The sequence below is a fragment of the Ceratotherium simum genome, chromosome 35, assembly GCF_057802395.1.
Source record: "Ceratotherium simum simum isolate JZ-2026a chromosome 35, ASM5780239v1, whole genome shotgun sequence".
NCBI lineage: Eukaryota > Metazoa > Chordata > Mammalia > Perissodactyla > Rhinocerotidae > Ceratotherium > Ceratotherium simum.
Genome location: NC_141934.1, coordinates 30057727 through 30082502, shown reverse-complemented (window position 1 = coordinate 30082502; position 24776 = coordinate 30057727).

Below are 24776 nucleotides of genomic sequence, written 5' to 3'. Positions count from 1 at the left end.
GTGATTTTTATTCTTCATTTTATTAATGTGGTGTATTACGTTGATTGATTTGCAAATGTTGAACCTTCCCTGCATACCTGGAATAAATCCCACTTGATCATGGTGTATAATCTTTTTAATGTATTGTTGTATGCGATTTGCTAGTATTTGTTGAGGGTTTTTGCATCGGTGTTCATCAGTGATATTGGCCTGTAATTTTCTTTTTTTGTGTTGTCCTTGTCTGGTTTTGGTATCAGGGTAATGTTGGCTTCGTAGAATGAGTTAGGGAGCTTCCCCCCCTCCTCAATTTTTTGGAAGAATTTGAGAAGGATAGGTATTAAGTCTTCTTTGAATGTTTGGTAGAATTCAGCAGGGAAGCCGTCTGGTCCTGGACTTTTATTTTTGGGGAGGTTTGTGATTACTGTTTCGATCTCCTTACTGGTGATTGGTCTATTCAAATTCTCTACTTCTTCTTGATCCAGTTTTGGAAGGTTGTATGATTCTAAGAATTTATCCACTTCTTCCAGATTGTCAAATTGATTGGCATATAGCTTTTCATGGTATTCTCTTATAATCTTTTGTATTTCTGAGGTGTCTGTTGTAATTTCTCCTCTTTCATTTCTGATTTTACTTATTTGTGCCTTCTCTCTATTTTTCTTGGTGAGTCTAGCTAAAGGTTTGTCAATTTTGGTGATCTCTTCAAAGAACCAGCTCTTGGTTTTATTAATTTTTTCTATTGTTTTTTTAGTCTCTATTTCATTTATTTCTGCTCTGATTTTTATTATTTCCCTTCTTCTACTGATTTTGGGCTTTGTTTGTTCTTCTTTCTCCAGTTCCTTTAGGTGCATTGTTACATTGTTTATTTAAGATTTTTCTTATTTATTGAGATAGGCCTATATTGCTATAAACTTCCCTCTCAGAACTGCTTTTGCTGTATCCCATAAATTCTGGCATGTCATATTTTCATTTTCATTTGTCTCCAGGTATTTTTTGATTTCTTCTTTGATTTCTTCGTTAACCCAGTCGTTGTTCAGTAGCATTTTGTTTAATCTCCACGTATTTGTGGCTTTTCTGATTTTCTTCCTATAGTTGATTTCCAGTTTCATACCATTGTGGTCAGAAAAGATGCTTGGTATTATTTCAATCTTCTTAAATTTATGGAGACTTGTTTTGTGGCCTAATATGTGATCAGTCCTGGAGAATGTTCCACGTGCATTTGAAAAGAACGTGTATTCTTCAGTTTTTGGATGGAATGCTCTGTATATATCTACGAGGTCCATCTGTTCTAGTGTGTCATTTAAGGCCAATGTTTCCTTATTGATCTTCTGTTTGGATGATCTATCCGTTGGTGTAAGTGGAGTGTTAAAGTCCCCCACTATTATTCTGTTACTGTCTATTTCTGTTTTTATGTCTGTTAATAATTGCTTTATATATTTAGGTGCACCTACATTGGGTGCATAGATATTTACAAGTGTTATATCCTCTTGTTGGATTGTTCTCTTGATCATTATGTAATGCCCTTCTTTGGCTCTTCTTACAGTTTTTGTTTTAAAGTCTATTTTGTCTGATACGAGTACTGCTACCCCAGCTTTCTTTTCATTGCCATTTGCATGGAGTATCTTTTTCCATCCCTTCAGTTTCAGTTTGTGAGTGTCTTTAGGTCTGAAGTGTGTCTCTTGTATGCAGCATATATATGGGTCTTGTTGTTTTATCCAATCAGCCACCCTATGCCTTTTAAGTGGAGCATTTAGTCCATTGACGTTTAAAGTAGCTATTGATAAGTATGCACTTACTGTCATTTTTTTTTTTTTGTGAGGAAGATCAGCCCTGAGCTAACATCCATGCTAATCCTCCTCTTTTTGCTGAGGAAGACCGGCCCTGAGCTAACATCTATTGCCAATCCTCCTCCTTTTTTTCCCCCCCAAAGCCCCAGTAGATAGTTGTATGTCATAGTTGCACATCTTTCTAGTTGCTATACGTGGGACGTGGCTTCATCGTGGCCGGAGAAGCGGTGCGTCGGTCCATGCCGAGGATCCGAACCCGGGCCGCCAGTAGCGGAGCGTGAGCACTTAACCACTAAGCCACGGGGCCAGCCCCCTCACTGCCATTTTTTAACTTTTTTTTCCTCAGTGTTTTAGTAGTCCTTCTCTGTTCGTTTCTTCTTCTCTACAGAATTGATGGTCTCTTTAGTTTGACCTCTGTCTGAAAGCTCTACTCTTTAACTCCCCTCCTCCCTCCTTTTATGTTTTTGATATCATATCAAACCTCTTTTTTGTGCATTTGTATCCATTACCCTCTTATCATGGAAATAGATAATTTTTCCTATTTGTGGTCTTCTGTTTTCCCCTTAAATCAGTCCCTTTAACATTTCTTGTAGCACTGGTTTCTTGGTGACAAACTCCTTTAATTTTTGCTTGTCTGGGAAATTTTTGATCTCTCGTTCCATTTTGAATGATAACCTTGATGGGTAGAGTATTCTTGGCTGTAAGTTTTTTCCTTTTAGCACTTTAAATATATTGTGCCACTCTCTTCCAGCCTGTAAGGTTTCTGCTGAGAAGCCAGCTGATAGCCTTATGGGGTTTCCTTTGTATGTAACTTGACTTTCTCTTGTGGCTTTTAGGATTCTCTCTTTATCTTTAATTCTGGACATTTTGATTATGATGTGTCTTGGTGTGGGCCTCTTTGGGTTTATCTTGTTTGGGGCTCTCTGTGCTTCCTGTACCTGGATGTCTGTTTCTTTCCTTAGGTTAGGGAAGTTTTCATCTATTATTTCTTGAAATAGATTCTCTGCCCCTTTGTCTTGCTCTTCTTCTTCCGGGACACCTATAACACGGATGTTAGTGTGCTTGATGTTGTCCCAGAGGTCCCTTAGACTGTCCTCACTCTTTTTAATTCTTTTCTCTTTTACCTGTTCAGCTTGGGCAGTTTCTTCTAGTCTTTCGTCCAGCTCGCAGATCCGTTCTTCTGTATCCTCTACTCTGCTTTTGAGTCCCTCTAGTGAATTTTTCATTTGCAGTATCGTATTCTTCATTTCTGATTAGTTCTTTTTTATATCTTCCATTTCTTTGTTGAAATTCTTACTGAGTTCATTTATTCTTCTCCCCAGATCAGTGAGCATCCTTAACACTCTTAGTTTGAACTCTCTGTCGGGTAGGTTGCTCATTTCTGTTTCACTTAGTTCCTTTTCTGGGGTTTTTGTCCTGGTCCCTTACTTGGAATGTATTCCTTTGCCTCCTCATTTTGCCTCTTTCCCTGTGCTTGTATCTAGGTATTAGGTACGTCAGCTAGATCTCCTGCTCTTGGATAGGTGACCTTATGTAAGTGATGCCTTAGGAGGTCTGCAGTGTGCTTACCTCAGTTCTCAATGTTCCAGGGGTGACCCTTATGTGGGCTACATGTGCCCTTCTGTTGTGGCCTGTTTGCTCTCTCTGTAGGTGCCCAGGGAGGCCGAGTTATACTCCTGGCCAGCTGTTGTAATGCTCAGCTGTTTGTAGTTGTTGTGGGCCCTTCAGTCTCTTTATCAGGTGTGGGGAGCCCCAGCACAGTTGGCTGCAAGTTCTAATACCACATTTGTGTTGCCGTATTTCTTTTAAGTGAGTAGGCCCCCAGCCTGGCAGGTTGTTAGGCTCAGGGGCTTACAATTGCTATAAACCTCCAGCCTGTAGGTCTCTTGTCAGCTCTCTGAGGGTTGCAGCTGTGTGGGGCTGGCCTCAGGCACAGGAGCACCCAATTGTTTCAGGCGTTGGAAGGTGGGGCAAACCCCCTATGTCTTTGAGAAGCACAAGTCTTCTGCAGCTGACAAGCCCTGTCGCCCACAGGTCCACACACACAGTCAACACAATCCTGCCCCATGTGCATGCCCCGACCTCCTGAAGTGGATCCAGTCTCTCCACAGCAGGAGCCCCACACTCTCCACCACCGCCCCACACTCTCCACCTGCTCCTTGTACGCGCCCTGCCCCACTGAAGTGGGCTCAGTTGCCAGGCTGCAGAGAATCCAGTCACCAACCTATGCAGGCCCACAAGTTGCCTGAGGGCTTGTTGTTGGGTGGGGCCAGTCTCTAGGGTGGGCTGCCTGCCCTGGCTGAGCTGGATTAAATTGGTGCTCTAGCGGCTGGGGCAGACCTGGGCTAGAATGCCCCAGGGAAAACTCCAACGGCGTCTGTGTCAGCACGCCCACACCAGGCCACAACAATGGCCACCGCCAATGTCCCAGTCCCTGGAGAGGTCTCACCCCTCACTGAGATGCACTCAGGGCCTATCAGGTGAGTCTCTTTTCACCAAAGCACTGTGTACCTTTCTTTCTGGTGATTTTAGGTTGCTTTCTGAAACGGGTGAGTTTGTGCATGGGCCCTTTAAGATCTGGTTTTAATTTCTTTGTGAACCAGCTTTTCTGGGGGTACTCCCCAATGTTTTAGTAGCAGGCAAAGTCAGATATTATGTCACTGGTCTCGATTGTGCTGGGTCCACAAAATGCCCACAGCGGGGGTGCTCCCCGGCTCAGGGCCCCTCTCCTCCAGGGAGGGCTGCGGACCTTTGGGCTGCTCCCGGGCGGCCGTGAGGTGCTGCGGCTTGTGAAGGTGGTGTTTTTTCTCTCCAGAAGGGAGTTTCTACCTCTTCCACCTCAATTAGGACCGTCCTCTACTGCAGGAGTTCCTCTTATCCAGTTTTCAGTTCTGTCTCAGGGGTAATTTTTCCACGAGTAGTTGTAAATTGGCTGTGTCCGCGGGAGGAGGTGAGTTCAGAGTCTGCCTACACCGCCATCTTGGCTTCTCTCTTCTACTATTTTTTAAATAACAAACTAAGCAAAACTTGTTTATTTTTTTAATTAATATTTCTTATTCATGCAATGTCTGAGTGACCATGGACGTGTATGCATGAACACAGATAGGAAAGATAAAGTGAGAAATATCTCATACGAATTAAATCATGGGAAACATTTTGTGGGGTTCTAAGGAGAGGGCACAATTATATAAATTCTCTTCCTGGCATTTAAGCCCCTCCCTGGTCTGACCCCAGCCTCTTCCCTCTTATCTCTACAAATGTGACTTGCCAGGCCAGCTGGCAGAGGCTCTTCTCAGCTGGCAGTGGCTTGAACTCCCACACTTGGAGCTCCTGCCCAAGGCTACCTCCCTTTGTGTAATTCCTGCTCTAGTCAATTCCACGTTAACCCTTGAAGACTTAGATCAAGTTGCATCTCCATTCACTTATGTCCAATCACTCATTTAATAACAATTGACTTAGTGATTATTGGATGTCAGGCATCATGGGGATCAGAAGTAAACAGCACATAAACACCACCCTCTGGGAGGTCACAATGCAGCAAGCCATCATTTTCAGCATGCGCATGCATGCTTTCTTTCCAATGAATGTGTTGCATCCACTTTTCAGCTCAATAATTTTGTGATTACTCATGTGCAGCTTTGTAAATCGTTTATGTTCCATAAATCTCATTTTTAAACAGTTCCTATATTTATGGACCCTGTTTTCCCAAGTAGACCATAAGCTCCTTGAGGACAGAGGATACCTCTTACGTCTTTTAGAATCTCCCTCAGAATTTAATACTTTACCTTAGGTGTAGAAAGAGAACCTTGTTTATTTGTTAAATCATGCGCTAATTGGCAGACAACAGCCATGTTCTGTCTAGCATTTTATAGTTTAATTTTTAAAAACTTTTTATTTTGGAATAAGTGTAGACTCACCTAGACATTACAAAAACAGTACAAGGAGTTCTTGTGTACCCTTTATACATCTTACCCCAGTGATTACATCATTCATAAGCATGGTACACTTATCAAAACCAAGAAGTTGACCTTGGGACAGTATGATTAACTATAGTACACACTTTATTCAGAATTATTTTAATCTGAATTTTACAGTTTCAGCCTATCTTCATCTTTGCTATGGGATCATTTTTACTGTTATTCAAACACCAATGGTCCTGGGTTTTTGTTTTTTTTGAGAAGGAAAGCTGTCTGAACATCTTACTTTTCTCTCTGCGTGTCTTTTACATTGAAACTTTTTCAGGGGAGTGAGTTGGGGGTCCCTAGGAATACGAGGTAGAGAAGCAGAACGTCCATGGACATCGTGTAAAAGCAACAACAAGGCAGCAGACATTCCCTCCCTGTCACAAGATAAAAACGCATGCTTATCCCCTTCTCTTACTTGAGTCCAAATGTAAATTATAGCTATACTTTGTTTTAAGGATTATTTGAATTACTTTGCCAATGTGTGCTGCTTTATCTCTTCACTGTAGCTATAGATCAAAAGTTGAAGTTCTCACACTAATTTAGAAACTATTTGTCACGTCATCCCCAGGATGGGCACTGGGTGCCAGCTTAGTCTCTATGGCAGAGGAAACTTTTATTTGGATTTGAGAATACTCAGTATTGGTTCAGCTTTACGGAACATGACAAAGTACTCACCAGCCTAGGGTTACATGTCTGAATTGGCCTGTCCACCTCCAAATGGAGATCACGTTGAATAAAATGTATTCTGTCGGCATCACTTGCAAGTTTCCTAGGATTGTTTAATTGGGGGGAGATGAAATTATTAGCACTGATGTGGAAGTTTTCCAGAGATATGTTTTCAGAGTCATTGGCACTCAGTCAATTTTGCAAAAGTCCTTTGAAAATTATCTCACCACACAGCTGCCAACCAAGAGCCCAAGTGCGGGCATCTCAAGAGGGGTCTTACCTGATTGAAACAAAGTCCAAGAGGTAAGATGGATGTGAGCAGCATCCTTCCCAAGAAAGATTAGAGAAGGAATCTTAAGGGCAGTTTCGTGGAAGTGATAGAAAGATTGTCTGAAAACATTCTGTAGTCCAATTGACAGGAGATCAAAACCTCAGCTTCAGCTGTGGAATTGCAATGAAAAGCATTGAAATAAGATATATGACTTTTAAACCAGCTGCTGTGTTTTGTCTACAAAGACAGGACTTGGAGATCATACCAGGATGTGGTGCTAAAAGTGGAAGACCAGAAATTACAGAGATAAGGAAGAAAGTTCAGCACTGTGCCTCCATTTACTTTATTACCATACCCTTCATGGTTCAGAACTGTGTCTATGACTCACGTTCGAATTCTTCATTTCATGGCACAATTGAAACAAGTCATGGATTTCTGTCTTCTGTTCCTTCTCTTCATGCTTTGAATGAGAGTTGTTTTCAGTCTTAGATGGTTTTGGGTAGTGGCCAGTCACTGGAGGATGACCAGGGCAAGTTATCCTGCTAAAGGTGGCTACTTAAGATGGGATTATCCTTAGCCCCGTACATGAAGGTCTGTGCATCATCAGCAGCAGCATAAAGACTTCTTCAGTAGGAGGAAGGAGATCTAAGAGAGGGATTATGTCTTTCTTGGTAGAAACGTCGTGTTTAGAAACTTAAATGGGTATTTCTTAAATATGCTGAGTTTCTCTAGTCTATCATCGCTGAGAAGAAAAACAAAAGAATGCTTGAGAGCAGAAGCAGCTTGGGGGGTTTTGTGTGATCAGGCTCTTCCCAAAGATCCCCTGGCATCAGGAGAGAGTTTCTGAGAGCTGGCCTGGAACAGCTAAAGAGGCAGCCACGTCTTGAATCCTCCCCGTTTCAGGGTTGACCTAAGAGAGTAAATCAGGCATTTCATCTCGCTGTTGCAGCAGGAAGCCGTGTAATCTCCGTACCTTGTTGCCAGGCTAGGATGGCTTCTGTTGGGTTTTATTATGTCACAAGGACTCCAGATGGAAACTGTTGGAGAGAGATTTCTACAGCCAGTGTTAGCGTGAAATGTAGACCTTCGGTTAACATTATACTAAGTCCACTAACAGAGTTATAAAATACAATGGTGAGAAAACAGTCTGCCTTTGGTCTCTATGTCACAACTGAAGCTTATACTAACAGATCAGGGGTGGGTATTTCTGAACAATCCACACGACTGTGGCCAGGAGAATTTTTCCCATTATTTGGCCCGGAAATCAACTATCCTAAGTAACAGTAAAGAAACTCAAGGCTTGGAGAATTCTTTACATATGAATATACATGAGCTTAAAAATGTTTTTTAGTGTCTTCACTATAAAGAGCCTTAACCGTCCCGAGTTTTGCTGTGTAACAGGAAGACAGACAGAAGCATCTTCGTTCAAAGAATATGGTAGAGGATACACACACACGAGAAACATCTCATCCTCGCAGTCTCTGTGGAAGTGTGTGCAGACGGAAATGCTCTCATAAGATGAGAAATGTGACAGCACAAGTACAATGGTTAGTGAAAACTGCCCCTCTCGTCATCTTCCGTGTCAGGGAGACTATAGGGAGGGGTGGGGATTGTGACTAATTGAAGGGCAGGTATCCCATCTTTCAGGCCAGCCTCCTTACTCCAGCCAGTGCATTTTCAGGGGAAACCAACCACGGTTGCCAGCACTTCCAATTTTTCAGGAGAAGACTGAAATTCAAGATATTTTACATGAATTGTTTTGATACTGAAGTATTGGCAAATAACTCTAGTTAAAAAACAAACAAATAAAAATACACCGGGTGGCCTGATGTCCACGGGCTGTATCCAGCTGGTGGGCTGCCAGGTTCTCAGCTTTATTGTAGACACAGTAAGCTTAGTTTCGCCCAAAAAGGAGGTTGCCTCTGGGGCAGAATCAAAAGATGATAATGTTTTTTAATCTTCAGTTGAAGAAAGAAAGTTGACAGAAGGAAACAAGGAGTGAATTCTATAAGTCTCAGTGATGTCCTCGAAGGGGACGAGACTCTATTCCAGGAGGAGAATGTGTCATGGTAAAGCCTTATTTCCTATGTGCTTCTTATTTATTTCTTGACACAAGGTTTGTTAATTTTTTTTCCTGCCAAGACACTGTGCTAAGAATGGAACTAAGTCCTTTTTGATAAATCCTAAATCCTGTGGCTTTTTGTTTTTTCACAATATCATAAACTATGATAAAAGAAGGATGATGGCACAAAATATAATATTTTTAACTCCTGTATAAAAAAAAAATCCAAATTCTCGCCTGCCTGCACTGGTGATAAGATGGCTTCCTTTGCTGATACAGAGACTGGGGGCCTATTAGCTTAAACGAAGCCTTTTTCAGAGGGGCTGCAAAATGATCCCCTTTCTCCCATTGATGCGATATTTTATGGTTGTTCTGAATTGGGCTTGTTCCTCTGTCACGTTTCCTAGCTAGGGTCTAGAGGAGCACTGTCTAATAGACACACAAGGGGAGCCTCGAATGTGAGCCACAAATAAAGTCTTAAATTATCTAGTAGCCACATTACAGGAAGTGACGAGAAGGAAACAGGTGAAATTAATTTGAATAATATCTTATTTAACCCAATATATCTTAAATATTATCACTTCAATATGAAATCAATATAAAATAGTTAATACTTTATTTTACATTCTTTTTTCTATTAAGTCCTAAAAATCTGGTGTGTACTTTACACTTTGTGCACATCTCAGTTGGGACTAGCCGCTTTCCAAGAGCCCTGTATGCACCGGTCACTAGCAGCCACTGCACCAGACAGCAAGGATGTGTGCGATTCGGATACACACGGGCGTCTGCTGCGCTCACCACTGTGCCAGGTGCTAGAGACTCTTTAAGAGAAGGTTTTGCCTTTGACTACCTAGTTAGTAGACTTGTTTTTTTTTTAATTGTAAATGAAACAGTTGCAAGACAATGCTAAATAGATACAATTTAGTCCCAAGAATCTTGTCCTACCAAACATGCTTCCCAGTGGTTCCTGAGACAAATATGCGTCTAGGAGCCCAAGGACTGGATGACAGTTTGGTCACTGTTAGGTCACTGCGCGATGTCACAACTCAGAGATCGGGGGTCCTTTCTGGGCCAGACCACTGCTCTCTCTGCTGTCACCCGTCCATACGGAGGACACAGCAGGCAGAGCAAACCTGACATAGGTCACAGATATTAAACGTTTATTTTAGGAGAATAGTTTATGACCTAAGGAAATACTTCTAGTATTTTAAGTTTTAAAACAGTGCATACAATATGATCTTAATTTTGTAAAAAAAAAAAAAAAAAAAGAGTATTAATATTTAGACATCTAGAGAGAAGAAAGTCTGACAGTAAGTACAACTTAATGTTAAGAGTGATGTCTCTGAGTGCTGGAAATACAGCTGGTTTTTCCTTTCTTTTCTATGGTTTTCTAGATTTCTTTTTTCTTTATAGTGAAATTTATTATTTTCAAAAGGAAAATGTTATATAGATTTTAATGCCTTTGCTCTCTGGCTTACAGGTCTTCAAAGAAATCACTAATTTCTTTGTTTACAAACATACAGAACTTATCTAAATCAATAGTGACAACCCTTTGTGTGTATGTCATATTTTGTAACTTTCGGAATGGTTTCACATACTCGTATCATTCCGGGCCTGAAACCACTCTGATTTCAAACACAGGAGTTGGTTTAGCAGCCGGTTTCTCTGTCTAGGTTTACAAGGAGGTCCTGGTCTGCTTCTGTGGGCTGCTTCCAAGGACAATTTGGTTTGTCAGAACCTTTGCCAGGCTATTTTGGTTCGCAGTTCACCTGGTCCCCCGGGGCAGTGCTGCTGGTACACCTGTCAGGGGGAAGGACCTTCCCTGGACGGGCTACCTGGTGTCTCCTTGTCAGGTGCACTGGCTTGAGTGGTGTCCCTCAAAAATTCATGTCCACCAGAACCTGTGATTATGACCTTATTTGGAAATAGGGTCTTTGCTTGAGTTAAGATGAGGTCAAGCTACATTAGGGTGGCCCTAATCCAGTCACTGGTGTCCTTACAAGAAGAGATCAGAGACACACAGGGGAAAATGCCACGTGACGATGAGGCAGAGATTGGAGTGACTCAGCTCCCAGCCCAGGACTGCTGGGAGCCTCTGAGCCAGAAGAGGCAAGGAAGGACTCTCCCCTAGAAACTTCAGAGGGAGCAGGACCCTGCCGGCACCTTGATTTTGGACGTGTGGCTTCCAGAACTGCGAGAGAATAAATTTCTGTTGTTTTAAACCACCTAATTTGTGGTATTTTATTAAGGCCACTGTAGGAAAGTAATATAGCAGAGAAGCAGCTCTCCAGCCATGCCCCCTGGCCAGGCCGAGTGCTGAGCTGGGTTTTCCTGCTGATGCCCTAGGCCAACAGGTGTCTCCAGGTGTCAAACACAGGCGATTTAATTCAGGATATTGATGATACACTGTTGCAAATCTAGAAGAACCAAAAGGGAGAGCTGACGGAACCTACAGGTTAGTACTGCAGGGAGCAGCCACCACTCCTGGGACTGTGGACGAAAGAAAGGTGGGGGGATCCTGGGACCTAGCAGCATGGAGAAGGGACTGTCTCAGCATCTGGCCCCCTAGAAAATGGGGTGCTACTATGCTGGGACCACCAGGGTGATGCCATGGAGCCAGTGCTCAGATTTTCAAGGGAATGTTGCACATGTGGCAATGTATAAGTATGCTGGAGCTGGAGCTGCTCATTGCTGCTGCTGTTGCAGAAGGAACACGGAGACTGGGGGCAGAGAGCCCTCTTCCTCTGCTCCCATCTTCCATCTCCTGCCAGTGTCTCCAGTGGCCGGGACTGTAGTTTTCAGTCTTCTAGCCTTCTGTAGAGCAGAGTACTGAAGAATGACCATGGGCTCCAGAGACTGTAGGAAGACAACCAGCCCATGTATTCTCATTTCGTCACCAAAACCCTGAGAGGTGGAAAGGGCAAATTGCGTCACCCCCATTTTTTATAGGAAGAAGTGGTGCACCTACTGGTCGAATACTCTCCCGCGGATTTGTGATGGATCAAGGCCCAAAAACCAAGTCACCAGATCCATGGGAATGTTGTTTTAATGGATTAATGACAAATAATGGCAATGCGGAGCATGATTTTTCATTTTTTTAAAGCATCCTTGTAAATCAGTTTTGCTCCTACTTTCAACAGAATGTCTATTTTTCCCTTTCACAGTGTTAAAAATCCCATTGGAAACCCGGGGTCTCATTGGATGAAACTCATTGTCTCTGAGATCAAACAGCTTTTGTCAAGTCAGATTATGTTCTGAGTCACAGGAAGCCGTTGGAGGCGCGCATCGTGTTGGGGCTGCTGTCTCATGGCGCTCTCCTGCCTCCGACTGTGGGGGTCGGAGTGTCGTTGTCATGCAGAACGAATCTTTTTTGATAAGAACGGGATTATTCCTTTAATAATTCCCTGAAACTGTCGAGTTCAGGAACTCTTCCTCACCCACCACCCTCTTTTCTCAAAATCAATTCACTGTTTTCTTTTTCTGCAGCAGGATTATGTGTGTTTTCAAAAGCAAAGGATTAAACAGATACTCTGTGATAAAAATTCATGTCGGGTTGGAAGAGCCTTAGGGAATTGATGGAGTTGGTTTGAAGGTTAGCGGAGAAATCTTAGACTGGAGATTCTGCTTCATGGAAAATGTGCGTGCGCTGGGGTCCTCTCGAGGGTCCTCTGGCCCCAGTCCACTTCCTCCCTCTTCATCCTTTGGTCAACCCGCCCTCCTCTTGGCCAACTGCACTAGCCCCCCAGTGGGTCTGCCCAGTCCCTCCATCATCCCCCAAAACCCATTCTCCCCTGTTCATCCTCGTCGTCAAGGGGATCCTTTTAAGATATGTGTTAGATCTTCCCCTCCCCTGCTTTCAGCCCTTCTCTGCTTCCCATCAGCCTTTGAATAAAACCCCAACTCCTCCATGGCCTACACCCGGCTGCCTCTCCTACTGCGTCTTCACTATGCTGTCCTCCCTCCTCTGCTCCATCTTGGGACATTTGCGCTCGCTGTGCCCTCTGCCTGGAATTCCTTCCACGAGATGTCCATGTAGCTCGCTCCCTCACTTCATGTAGGTCCCTGCTTAGATGTCACCTTCTCAGAGACACATTCCCTGGCCTTGTTTTCTAGAAATCTCTGTTTCCTTCTTTACTTCTCTGTATAGCATTCACTGGTCCTATGTCCTATGAAACAGTGTCAGGTGACACAGCGTCAGTGAATGCTATGTAGAGAAATAAAGAAGGAAACAAATAATATACAAATCATACAGTGATAGGGATTTTTGTAAATAAATCAGCATGGCTGTGTTCCACTAAAAGTTTATTCACAAAAACAGGAGGCAAGCTGGATTTGTCTTGTGAGCCACAGTCTGCTGTCGCCTGGTCTAGAAAGTCACAGAAGATAATTAACCACCAGCCCCAGAGGGTCTGCAGAGCCACAGGTGTGCCCCAGAGTTTTATCCCCCTCCCTGCCCAGCTCCCTCCCTCCGCCTTCCTCCCACCTCCCTTGGGACTAGAACTGCACAGTGGTGACCCCCACATGACCCCCTGGCAACGTGACATGAGAAGAGTGGGAGGGAGAAGCCACGGTTGGCACTGCCTGTGGTTCAAGGGCCCAGCCAGGAGGGCACAGGAAGTCAGCTGGGAAACAGACACTGCTGGGTTCTCTGCCGCCCAGCTGGCCCTGCAGCAGATCCGTAATGCTCAAGACTCGCTCTATTGATGCGAAGCCTGTAAAATCTACTTTGCTGCTTAGAAAACACGCTTGCTTATCATAGCTCAGACGTTCAAAAGCTGAAGTGTGCAGACTCTGGCGTGCAGGGGGCACAGAGACGGGTGCTGTTCACAACAGTGCACACTAATGTAAGTGTGGGGTCAGTCCTATGTGTGGGCGGGACGGGTGCAGGATGTGGGAGGAAGAGGTTGAAGGCTCAGATAGAGACCTGGGCTCTGAGTGACCTTAGTTAAGTCATCTCACCGCCCTGAGCTGCAGTTTCCCAAAGGAGCCCAGAAATCTGTAGGAACAGTTAGGACCAAAGAAAAATAAGCATGGATGTTTCAGCTAATTGTGACCATATGGAAACGCAGACCCAGAGCTGCCAAATCTTCTGATGTTTCACCAGAGAGTGTAAATCCTCATTTTTATATTAAATTCCTAGTTTTAAATGTTGATAACTATTTAGATGCCCTGGGGCCACATGACAAATCCAGTCTTATGCTGCCATTTTGAATAATCTCCTGCAAACAACACTGTGAGAAATTTATAAAATCTTCTTTTTTTTTTCACATTGAAGGGTTCTACAGCCATGCATTTTGCTTTTGGAGTCTAGTGATCCTGCATGAATGAAAATGGAAACAGCAAATTTGTTGACAACTCCATCTGGAGAGGGATAGAGCAAGAGCGAGCATGCTCGTGACTAGCAAGGCTTGAGTCCAGCCTGAGCGAAAGGGGAAATTTTAAAAACGATCTGGACCTGGTTCTAAGCACTAACAGAGATCCTGTAATGACTACTCCGTGAGAGACAGCCAGGCAATCTCATTTCCTCCCATCAGAAGAAATCAGGATGCGTTGCTCTGTTCCCCGGGGCTAATGAATTTATGATAGAAAAAGATTTTCTTTTGCAATGTGAGCTCACCATGTGTGCACAGCCTGGGTTGAGAATTCTGCACGGGGAGAACAGAAACTTACATTTATTCTCTTTCTGATCTGTACCAGGATCTTTCACGTAGGCTGGTAATTTCAGTCTTCCCAAAGACCATGAGTCATGATGCTCACTTCCAGAGGCGAAGGAAGTGAGACAGAGAGAGGTTAAGTGATGTGCTGACAGCAGCACAGCTAGCCAGTGGGAGAGCTGGGGGCCTCCATGGTCGAGTCCCAACCTGCCTTTTCTGAATCTTCACTACCTGAGACCGTGGGTATGATAGAGCTGCCTTCTTCCCAGCCCCACGCCCTACGTCCTACACTGCCAGGGGATTCATGGAGGACATGTTCCACTCATATGAATGTCAGCCACAGAGGCAGAAGGTAAAAGTTTTGAGGCAGAGCCAGTAAGACAAATCGTGGTCTCCTGTCTGCTCAGAGAATCTTCCCCTGGACCAGTCCCAGCATTTGCAAATATACAACTTCAGTTGACATTGTGTCTAACTAGAGCAGGGACATAAAATGCTTTGGTGGCATCACTGTTCTGTTCCAGGACATCACATTTCATCTAGTCATCCTGCCTCCTTAGTCTGCCTGGATTTCTTATAGTTTCCCAGTCTCTCCTTATATATTGTAACCTTGACACTTTTGAGTAGTTCTAACCAGGTAGATGATAGAATATCCCCAATTTAAGATTGTCTGATGTTTTCTCATGATTAGACTTGGGTTACAGGTTTTTGGAAAAATACCACAGAGATGAAGTGCCCCTCTCATCACATCTCACGGAGGGGCACATGACACCAGCATGATTTCTCACTGGTGCTGTTGACTTTGATTTCGTGGTTAGGGTGGTGTCTGCCAGGTTTTCCATTACAGAGTTACTATATATAACTACAAAGTTCTCCTCTTCCCACATTCTAGTCTCTGGAAACAAGTCACTAAGTCCAGCCTACCTCAAGAGGAGGGGAATTAAGCTCTATGTAGTGGAATTTTATTTGATTTAAACGAACTTAAATTTAAAATTAAACAGCTGGATGTGGCTGATGGTTACCATATTGGACAGTGTAGACCCAGAGAAATTTCTGTGTTAGGGCTCCAGATTCGGGGGTAGACTTGGGGATAGTTTATTGTCATAGTTAGCCAATCCATAAGTGCCCCAAATAAATAAAAGTCCAGACACTATCATGTCATTGGAGTGAGATGAATTTTTTTGATGCTACAAAAGGATTCTCAAGCCCTTTTGGGAACCGCTCCCAGAGGACGATTCATAAAATCAAGCAAGAGCTGGGTTTTCCTTCATGAGCTTCTATTTGGGGATAAATTGAGTCAATTATTGTTAAGTATAGGGATTAAAAGTGTCAACCTGTTCTGGGCTCATCTGCCTTGCAGACGGCAATAACCAGGGGATGATGGTTTTTGACCCAAAATAATATATCTGTGGGTGAGAACCTCCCCCCAGCTCCACAAGCCAGTCTGTCTATCTCTCTCATTCTCATACACACCCCTGGCTCTGTCACATAACTGCTCCATGCCTCAGTTTCCCCATTTGCAAAATGGGGTAAAAATTGTGGCCCATTTAAGGACTTGTTGCAAGGAGTCAATGAGTTGGTCTATGTAATGTTGCCTAGATCAGTATCTGGTGCCTAGATCGAAATCTATAAATAATATAAAAAATACAAAATACAAAAAATATAAAAAACTATGTTTATTGTCATTACTGAAGCTCTTTATTTCGCCAAAGCACTTAGGTTTCCCAATAGCCATCTGTGCTAGACGTAGCGGATGGCCCCAACCCCCTCAGACGGAGGAGAGAACTGCCGCACAGAAACCTGAAGCAATTTGCCTACAGCGTCCAGCCACCCTATTTCAGAGTCAGGACTCAATGGGGACCCAGTGCTTTTCCCACTAAACCAACATGTCCCAGCCTCACGGTTTGTGCTGCATCCTCACCATCATCGCCACCAGCTCTCACCAAGAAGCACTGTTAATTAATACGTTCAAGTCATTTCATTTACAAACTAGATGTAATTTTTAAAAGAACCTTTGTATCACTATTACAAAACAAAAACCCGTATCACTTATCGTATATTTAATCTAACTGGAAAATAGAGAATAGAAAGAAGGTCATTGAAATTCTATGTGTGGTGGCCTGACCGGGCTCAGAGCCTGAAGCTGCTCTCTATGTGTAGATGAGGAGATGGGCCAGGAGCTCAGCACCCTGCTGAGACACTCTGCAGAAGGACTTCAAGGGGTCGAGGAGGGGAGTGACTTTCTCAGGTATGAGTCAATTGTTTAAAATGCCAGATCCATGCACCACCTAAAATTATCACAGAAACATGCTTGGTTTGGGAAAAGCTTTGCCAAGTGACTACAAGAGTGGTTTTGCCAACTCACCCCCAGCCTTTACCCTGAGTCAGAGCCCAGGAGGCCCAGGCCCTGCGGACATGGCTGGGCTTGTATGTCAAAGGAGCACAAGTTTTTAGACCATACAGTCTGTACTTCCACTTCTGCACTGTGCCCACATTCCCCAAGACCCTGGATTGCACTGAGTTCTATCTGCCTTCCCGTCTTCACAATGGGTATGCCGCTAGCAACGGAGAATTCAAGCAGACCCCTGCAGCCGCGGGATAGGGTTCATCTAAGAGAAGAAGAGGGGCTTCACCTACTCGTTCAAAAATAACTCGATTTAAAGTGATTTTGAGATGTGATGTTTGGAGAATCAAAACAAGAGCACCTAACCTTCGATGTAGAGACCACTCTGCCTACAGAAGATGCAAAAATGACACAGTCCCATTTAGAAGCTGAACAGCTGCTGTTCATTGTGGAGTAGACTGAGAAACTGGCTGAGTCCCCCGCCGAAGGGAGCCTGCCTGAGAGCAGGTCAACAAAGATGTGAAGGTGAGTTTGGACAAAAATCATTGAGCAGAGGTTGCAAAATGGCAGCCAATGACCCTCAACCAGGTCAGACAGGGTTTCCTGAGTTGTCAGCATCTTAAAACGGGGAAGTTTTACATAAAAATATGGATTCTGGTGTCTCTTCGGAAATAGAAGCTGTGGCGATGCTAGCCTACGTTCAGTGTCAACGATGAGCTAGAGCTGAGTGATGGATGCTTCCCTCATAGGGGCAGACACTCTTCTCTTTGCCCCAGTCCTAACCACTACCTGTGGTCTGCAGCTCAGGCTGTATTACTTGCTTCTGTAGCTCCTAGGCTCCTGGAGGCATCTGGGGTTGAAACTTGCATGTAAGGGAAGTTCTGTCTGAACCTCTGAAATCACTGCCCCTTGACTTCCAGAACAAGGACTCTGTGACTTGGGTGAATGGGGCTGTCTTCCCACAGCTGCAGGGCACCCCTGTGTTCCACAGAGCAGCTAGCATGGAAGACAACTGTTGGTACCAAATGTTGGCGAGGACATGGGGCTCTGGGGACACACACACACTTCCCACTCTTCAAAATTGACAGTTTCTAGAAAAGCTGAACACATGCCTATCCCATGCTCCAGCAGTTCCATCTCTAGATAAATACCAATCTGAATATACACACACGTCCACCAAGAGACATGTTCAAGAATGTTCTTTGCAGCGTTATTTTTAACGGCCCAAACTGGAATCAACCCTAATATTCAACAATAGTTGAATGTGAATAAATAAATTTTGGCATATTCGTACAAGAGAATACTACACAGCAATGAAGGAGAACACACTGCTGTTTCACACTCATGGATGAATCACGGATAAAATGTTGGGAAAATTGTCCAGACATTAAAAAGATATTTTTATTCCATTTGCATGGAGTTAACAAACAGGCAAAGCAAATTTATGGTGCTAGAAATCAGAACAGTGGTTACCTTTTGAGACAGTCTTGCCTGGGAGGAGGCAGGAGAGAAATTTGAGGGCTACTGGAAATGTTCTGTTTCTTGATCTGGGTAATGACTATGCCATTGTGTACACTTTGTAAAAATGAACAGAGTTGTACACCTATGACTTGTGCACTTTTGTGTGTGTGTGTTTTACTTCAATCTAAAAAGTGAACTTAAAAATATCTGAGACCATCCATGTAGAAGAGGAGTTTGGTCTGTTTTCTACGGCATTATATATGCCATGATATGAACGAAAGACAGATTTAGGACCTAAACTAAAATATGTACTTTCTAACACCTGGAGGTCTCTGAGTCATAAGGCAAATTCAGTCAGTAACCAATCGAAGTGATCGGTGTTTGGGAAAGAAACTTACTGAGTGAGCAGCTACTCAATTCGTCCAAGTTTACAGCCTGACTCTGCCTCGTGGGGCCAGTTTGCAGAACCCCCACTTTCATACGCTCATATAACTCAAAGTTGCCGTGATCAAGAGTGTGAAATTTGGTGAAGGAAAGCCCCTAGGTTGGAAGGAGAGAGTGGAACACTGATGGTTTTTAGGGAGCAGTGCCATTTTGCAACAGTATTGATAAATCATCTCTTGAAATAGCAAATGCTTTTTTAAAAAGGCACTGAAATACTTTTTATTGAGGTGTCATTTGTAGAAGGATCCTAGGAGGCTCACCCCTTACATTAACAAAGTTAAAATTGATAAGTTTTCCTTTTGCATTAGCAGCTGGCAAGCTCACTGCTTAAATGTGATGTTCAGTCAGTGGGTAAAAATGCTTTCTATATGATTTCCTGGTGTAAATTTTTCTACATATTGCTCCCCTTTTTTTATCATTATTTTTGACTTCCTCATTGCATCAGTATTTTTGTTACAGGCATCCTTGAATGCTTTTTTGGGAGTACGTGGAATGTAATTGATAAATTATTACGCATTACATATGGTGAACAAGTGTGTGTTAGAGTCACATTTTATGAGGGAATTCAGTTCTAAAGTCAGCAGGTTATGCCAAAATCACATAGAGAAAAAATTACCCGGAAAGTTCCTTCAGCAGGAGCCATATTGGAGATAAATCTAACAAGTGTCAGCTTTTCCCCGAGAAGGGAAAAGATTGGAGAAAACTGCTGCTTACCGATTGAGGACCCGATGCAGTGGATGTTTGCGTCCGGGCACCAGTTGTCCAGAGTGGCCCACGGTGAGGGGAGACACTTTCAACAGGAGACGCTTACAGAGACACACTGTCGGGGAATACTTTATCTCTTCCCTCTCAGCACTTCAGGCTCTGTTGATGGAGGGTTGGGCAGCGCCTTTTATTTTTTAATTGAGGTAAAATTCATATAACATACATCAACCACTTTACAGTGAACAATTCAGTGGCATGTGGTACATTCACAGTGTCGTACAACCACCACCTCTGTCTAGTTCCAAAACATTTTCCTTGCCCAAAGGGAAACCTTGTCCCCATCAGTGGTCACTCCCATTCTCTTCTCCCCCAGCCGCTGGCAACCACCAATGTGCTTTCTGTTTCTATGGATTTACCTGTTTTTGCTATTTCACATCAAATGTATGCAGTATGTGAGATTTTGTGTCTGGCTTCTTTCACCGAGCATGTTTTCAAGGTTCATCCACGTTGTAGCAGGTATCAGTGCTTCATTCCTTTTTATGGCTGAATAATATTCCATGTCTGGATAGACCACATTTTGTTTGCTTATCCACTCATGAGCTGATGGCCCAAATGGTTGTTTCCACCTTTTGGCCATTGTGAATAGTGCTGCTGTAAACACTCATGTGCAAGTATTTGAACACATACGTTCAAATCTTTTGGGTATACATCTAGGAGTGGAATTACTGGGTCATAAGGTAATTCTGTTTAACTTTTTTGAGGAACCACCAAACTGTTTTCAGAGCAGCTGCACCATTTTTCATCCCCACTAGCAACGTACAAGGGTTCCAACTTTTCTACATCCTCAGCCAGGTGGCGTCTTCACTGTTCTCGCTGCCTCTGCCCTTGCTCTCAACCCTTGTCAATCTCATGCAGAATAATTCTCATGCGTTCAACCCCACTGTTTTCGGTGCAGAAGAGCTGTCTTCGGGGCAGCCTATATTCTGATGATAGTGACCAATGGGAACCAAACATAAATTTAACTGTGCCGGTTTTCCGACAGTAGGACAGAGCATACACTGTAGGTACATGGAAGTTGATGAAATACAATCATCAAGAGAAGCCTTATTTAAAATGCAAATGTGTCTCTAGGTCATGAGCTTGCATTAGAACCTGCCTAGTCTGTGATATTTTTCCCCTTGAGCTTGTCTCTAACCTGTGTTAGAAAAATAGCTTTTAAATAGCACAATGTACTTCTCCGTAATTATTGGCATACATACTATGCCTGAATATCAAACAGCTGGGGAATAGCGTGTCTTTGTCATAGTTAAAGCAAGTGCCCATTTATAGATTTTTCTGAATATAGAAGAGAACTGAGAGGTTTGGATTTGTCTCTCACTTCCCCGAACACCAAAGCGTTACAGGGAACCAAAAACAGTTGCTTCCTAGCAGTTTCTTTATTCGCAAAGCAATCTTTCACATTCAAATTGCCCTTTGCCTTTTGCAAAGTGCATTTATATGCATATCTCATTTAAATGGCCAAGAATGCTCAGAAGGATTAAACAGTTTGCCCCAAATCACACTTGCAAATGTTAGGTTTAAGCCTCAAACTCAGGTTCTCCAGTTTCAGTGATTTCTCCACCTCATATGATGACTTAGCCAGCCCTCCTGGGCCTTGACCAGAGGCAGGAGTAGGGCTCAGCAATGGTCAGGACCCCAGACAGGGGCAAAGCACTCCTTCCACCTCTGTCTCCTTCTCCCTCCCCTTCCTGCTCTCTCACCCCAGGCTCCCACACACTCCTCTGTCTTCTTCTCTTCCTTCCTCTCCTCCGTTTACTCCATCCTCCCTGCCCCTTCCTTTAGCTAGAATCACTTATGAAGCCTTTTTGGAAAGAAAAATATTATCAAGCACATCCCAGCATTGACTTAAATTATTTTTATATCTTATTGTAATTGATGATAATTACATCATTCTTATATAATATGATTATACTAGACTTGCATATTATAACTACATAATCTATGTTATATTTGAACACAATATGGTTATATATTTATAATTCATAACGTAATTACATGTGCCCAGTGATAAAACTGGTTTATAAAATTTTTACAGTGTTTCTAAACCATTAAGCCAAAATGAATGAACAGATTAGAGGCAAACAAATGCATGAGGCCAACAAAGTTCAAAATTCAAAGTTACTGTCATTTAATGTGTCAGATGATATTATTTTACTTAATAATAAATGTAATAGTAAGTAAATTATTTACTGAATAATAAGTAAGTCAAGACAGTGTCATTTGACAGTTGAGTCAACATTTCTATCGCTGATCTCTTTCAAACTCCTGGAAAATGTTTGGTTCTTAAGCGCACGTGAAGTCATTTGGCTTCCCTTCTGCACAGAAGCGCCGTGTATATTAGCCGTTGTTGTCTTTTCGTTATCTCGGGGCAGTGGGGATGGTAGTTGTTCAAGCCGGTGCAATAATACACAACACAAATGCAACATTGACATGCAGTACTGCGTGATAAGGCAGTACAGAATATGCTTCTATTCATTCTTTTCAGATTTCATGGAAATAAAAAAATACCGATAAAATATTTTCATAGGCCACCCAACCCTGTATCTGCAGTCCCCAGCCTGAGGAACACTGCCCCAGGCCTTCCAGAAACCCCACCCCTCCCAACTGGGGGCATTTCTGAGCCTCTTAGCAGCCCTCAGGACCAGGAAAGCTGCTGGGCCTTGCAATTCAGGAAGAGAATGAGAGGCCCTTGGGAGCGCAGGGAGCAGAGTGGTCCCACGCTCGTGAGCCACCCGCCCAGGCTCCCATCCCGCCACCTGCTGCGTGGAGGCTGCTGGTTCAGGTTCCTGAAGTCTTGGTGCTTTAGTTTCCTTATGCACTAAGTGGGCATAATAGTGTCCACCCCATAGGGTTGTTGTGGGAACTCGAAGAGATTTTAAAAAGAAGAAGAAAGCAAAGAGCTCAGATCAGCTGCTGGCTCAGAGGAGAAGCTCCGTAAATCTCAACGTTTGAGGCAGAGAAAGTGTATTAGTCAGCTCAGGCTGCCATAACGAAATACCACAGACTAGATGGCCTAAGCAACAGAAACTTATTTTCTCGCACTTCTGGAGGCTGGAAGTCAACGTGCTGGTGGTTTGGTGTCTGGGGAGTCCTCTCTTCCTGGCTTGTAGGTGGTCACCTTTTCGCTGTGTCTTCACGTGGCCTCTGTGCGGGAGTGGAGAGAGCTTTCTGGTGTCTCTTCCTCTTATGAGGACACCCATCCTATTGCATCAGGGCCCCATACTGAGGACCTCACTTAACTTTAATTACTTCCCTAAAAGCCCTGTCTCCAAATACAGTCATACTGGGGTGTCAGGGCTTCAACATATGAATTGGGGGGGGGGCACAGTTCAGTTCATAGTAGGTAGCCAAGGCAGAATTAGGTGCAAGTGGACAAATTTATCTGTGGTAACCCCACATCTCCCCCTTTTTCTCCCTTCCCCCCTGGGAATTACATGGCCTTGTGGTTTCCTGCACCCCCACCTCACCCCACCAAAACTTGGACTTTCATCAGGTCTGACTTCTATTACAAAGTGCCCCATTTTGAAGACAATTCAAGCTTCAGTCATGTTTATTATAGGAAGGAGTACATGGTGTGTATTTTTATTTGAATTAATAGCCAACATTTAAAAACAGGGATATTTCAGATGGGAATCCAGAGTCCCAGCTCCTAAAAACCCAGAAGAGTTGGTGAGGCTGGGTTCTCATTCCTATGTGGCACCAAGAGTTTGGAGCCAAATTGCAGCTGCTCTTTAGATGGGCATGAGCCTCATCAATTGCTGCATTCCCCATCACTCTAGAATGTTCTAGGCCCCGCCCCATCTGCCCCTTCATACTTCCTGCTGTTCCCTGGGGCGTTTGAATTCTCAACTCCTGCCTCAGCTCTTTCCTCCCTTGTCCTCATTGGAATATACTTCTGCCCACAATTTTGCTAAACAGGAGATAGAAAATCAAACAAGGTTATCCTGATTTAATGTTAGTGGATATGAATGGATTAAATCTCCTTAACTGGCCCTTTCTGGAGCTGCCCATTGAGAGAGGTTTCAGGGTACCCGGTCCCAGTAGTCCCCACGTCAGATCCCAGAACTCTCCCCTCAGCCTGCCTGGAGCTGGTCGTGACCTCTGCATGTTCAGCTGTAAAGTGTGTCACCTATAGAGATCTCATCGCTTCCTATCTGTGGTTGCAGACAATTCAAGTCAACAAACTGTGCGTTTTGATTCATAAGCCTGTCTCATCATGCTTGACTGTTTGGTAAATCCTAAACCCTCTTAGTTTGCATGGCTTTAAACTTAAAGGATCCAAAACGCAAACCGTTCCCACTGCAAAGCTTGAGAATTCTCTCTTGGACAGGAAAGCTGTTACATTTCTGAAGACGTGCACAGATGTACAGAAGCTGCTGCTTCTCTCTCTGCAGTCACTGTGTCAGGTCAAGAAGACTGGGCTGGAGGGCGGTTTCACGCAGCTAGCGTTCAGAGAGTTCTTCCTTATCGCAGTCCTGGCGATGCATGAGTCACCGCTCCCCGTCTCCAGGCTGTGGGTGTGTGTTGTCAAACTCCATTCCCAGGCACTCAGATGTGGTCAGTAGTCAACAGTGTCAACCCCCACAAAAGGGGCAGCCAACAGGGGCATAAATTACACTGCAGCACGGAACCATGCGAGTCCACCTGTGATCGGAGGCCCCGACGTGGCTGGCCGCCATACCCCAGGCTGTGAAAACCTTGTTGTTCAGACAGGAGTGTCAGATTATATCAAATCCACCCCCTCCTCCCCCTCCTCCTTCTCCTGTGAATTGTCATAGCGGTGCCACCCGCGCCTGTTGGGAGAGTCTCGTTTTGTCGTGTTGCGACTACAAGCCCACATCTTTTGAGGGACTTCTGGTCTCAAGCATGCGACCAATACATAGGGTGATCTGTATTTTGCTTGCTGGCATTTCTTTGGTGGTGCTGATTAATTCAGAAAGGCTGGATTTAATTGGAGCGGTGACAGCTTCCCTGGGTGGGCAGCTCTGGTCCTGCACTGTGTCAATGATGAGAGCTTCCAGGGTAAGTCTGCTTGCTTTTCAACATCTTAATAGGATCTGAAGCGTGAGCAGTAACCATTTTCTGAAATTTCCCCTAAACACTGCAGATACATGCATGTCAGAGCAGCTTCCCTGCCCTGTGACTATGAGGGCGGGGAGGACCACTGTGCTGTACCTGCAGCCCTGTGGACGAAACCTCAGGTATCCCGGTCCCATACCCACCTCTGGGCTTTTCTCAGGGGTGAGCAACATGTATGGAGGAAGCGAGATGCTCATAATTTGGCGGATAAATCACATAGTCTGTGTAGGTTCAGACTGGCATCTTCACTCTTTTCTCTGGGCCTTTCCTGGATGGACGTCTTGTCGACGAGTGGTTTCAGCATC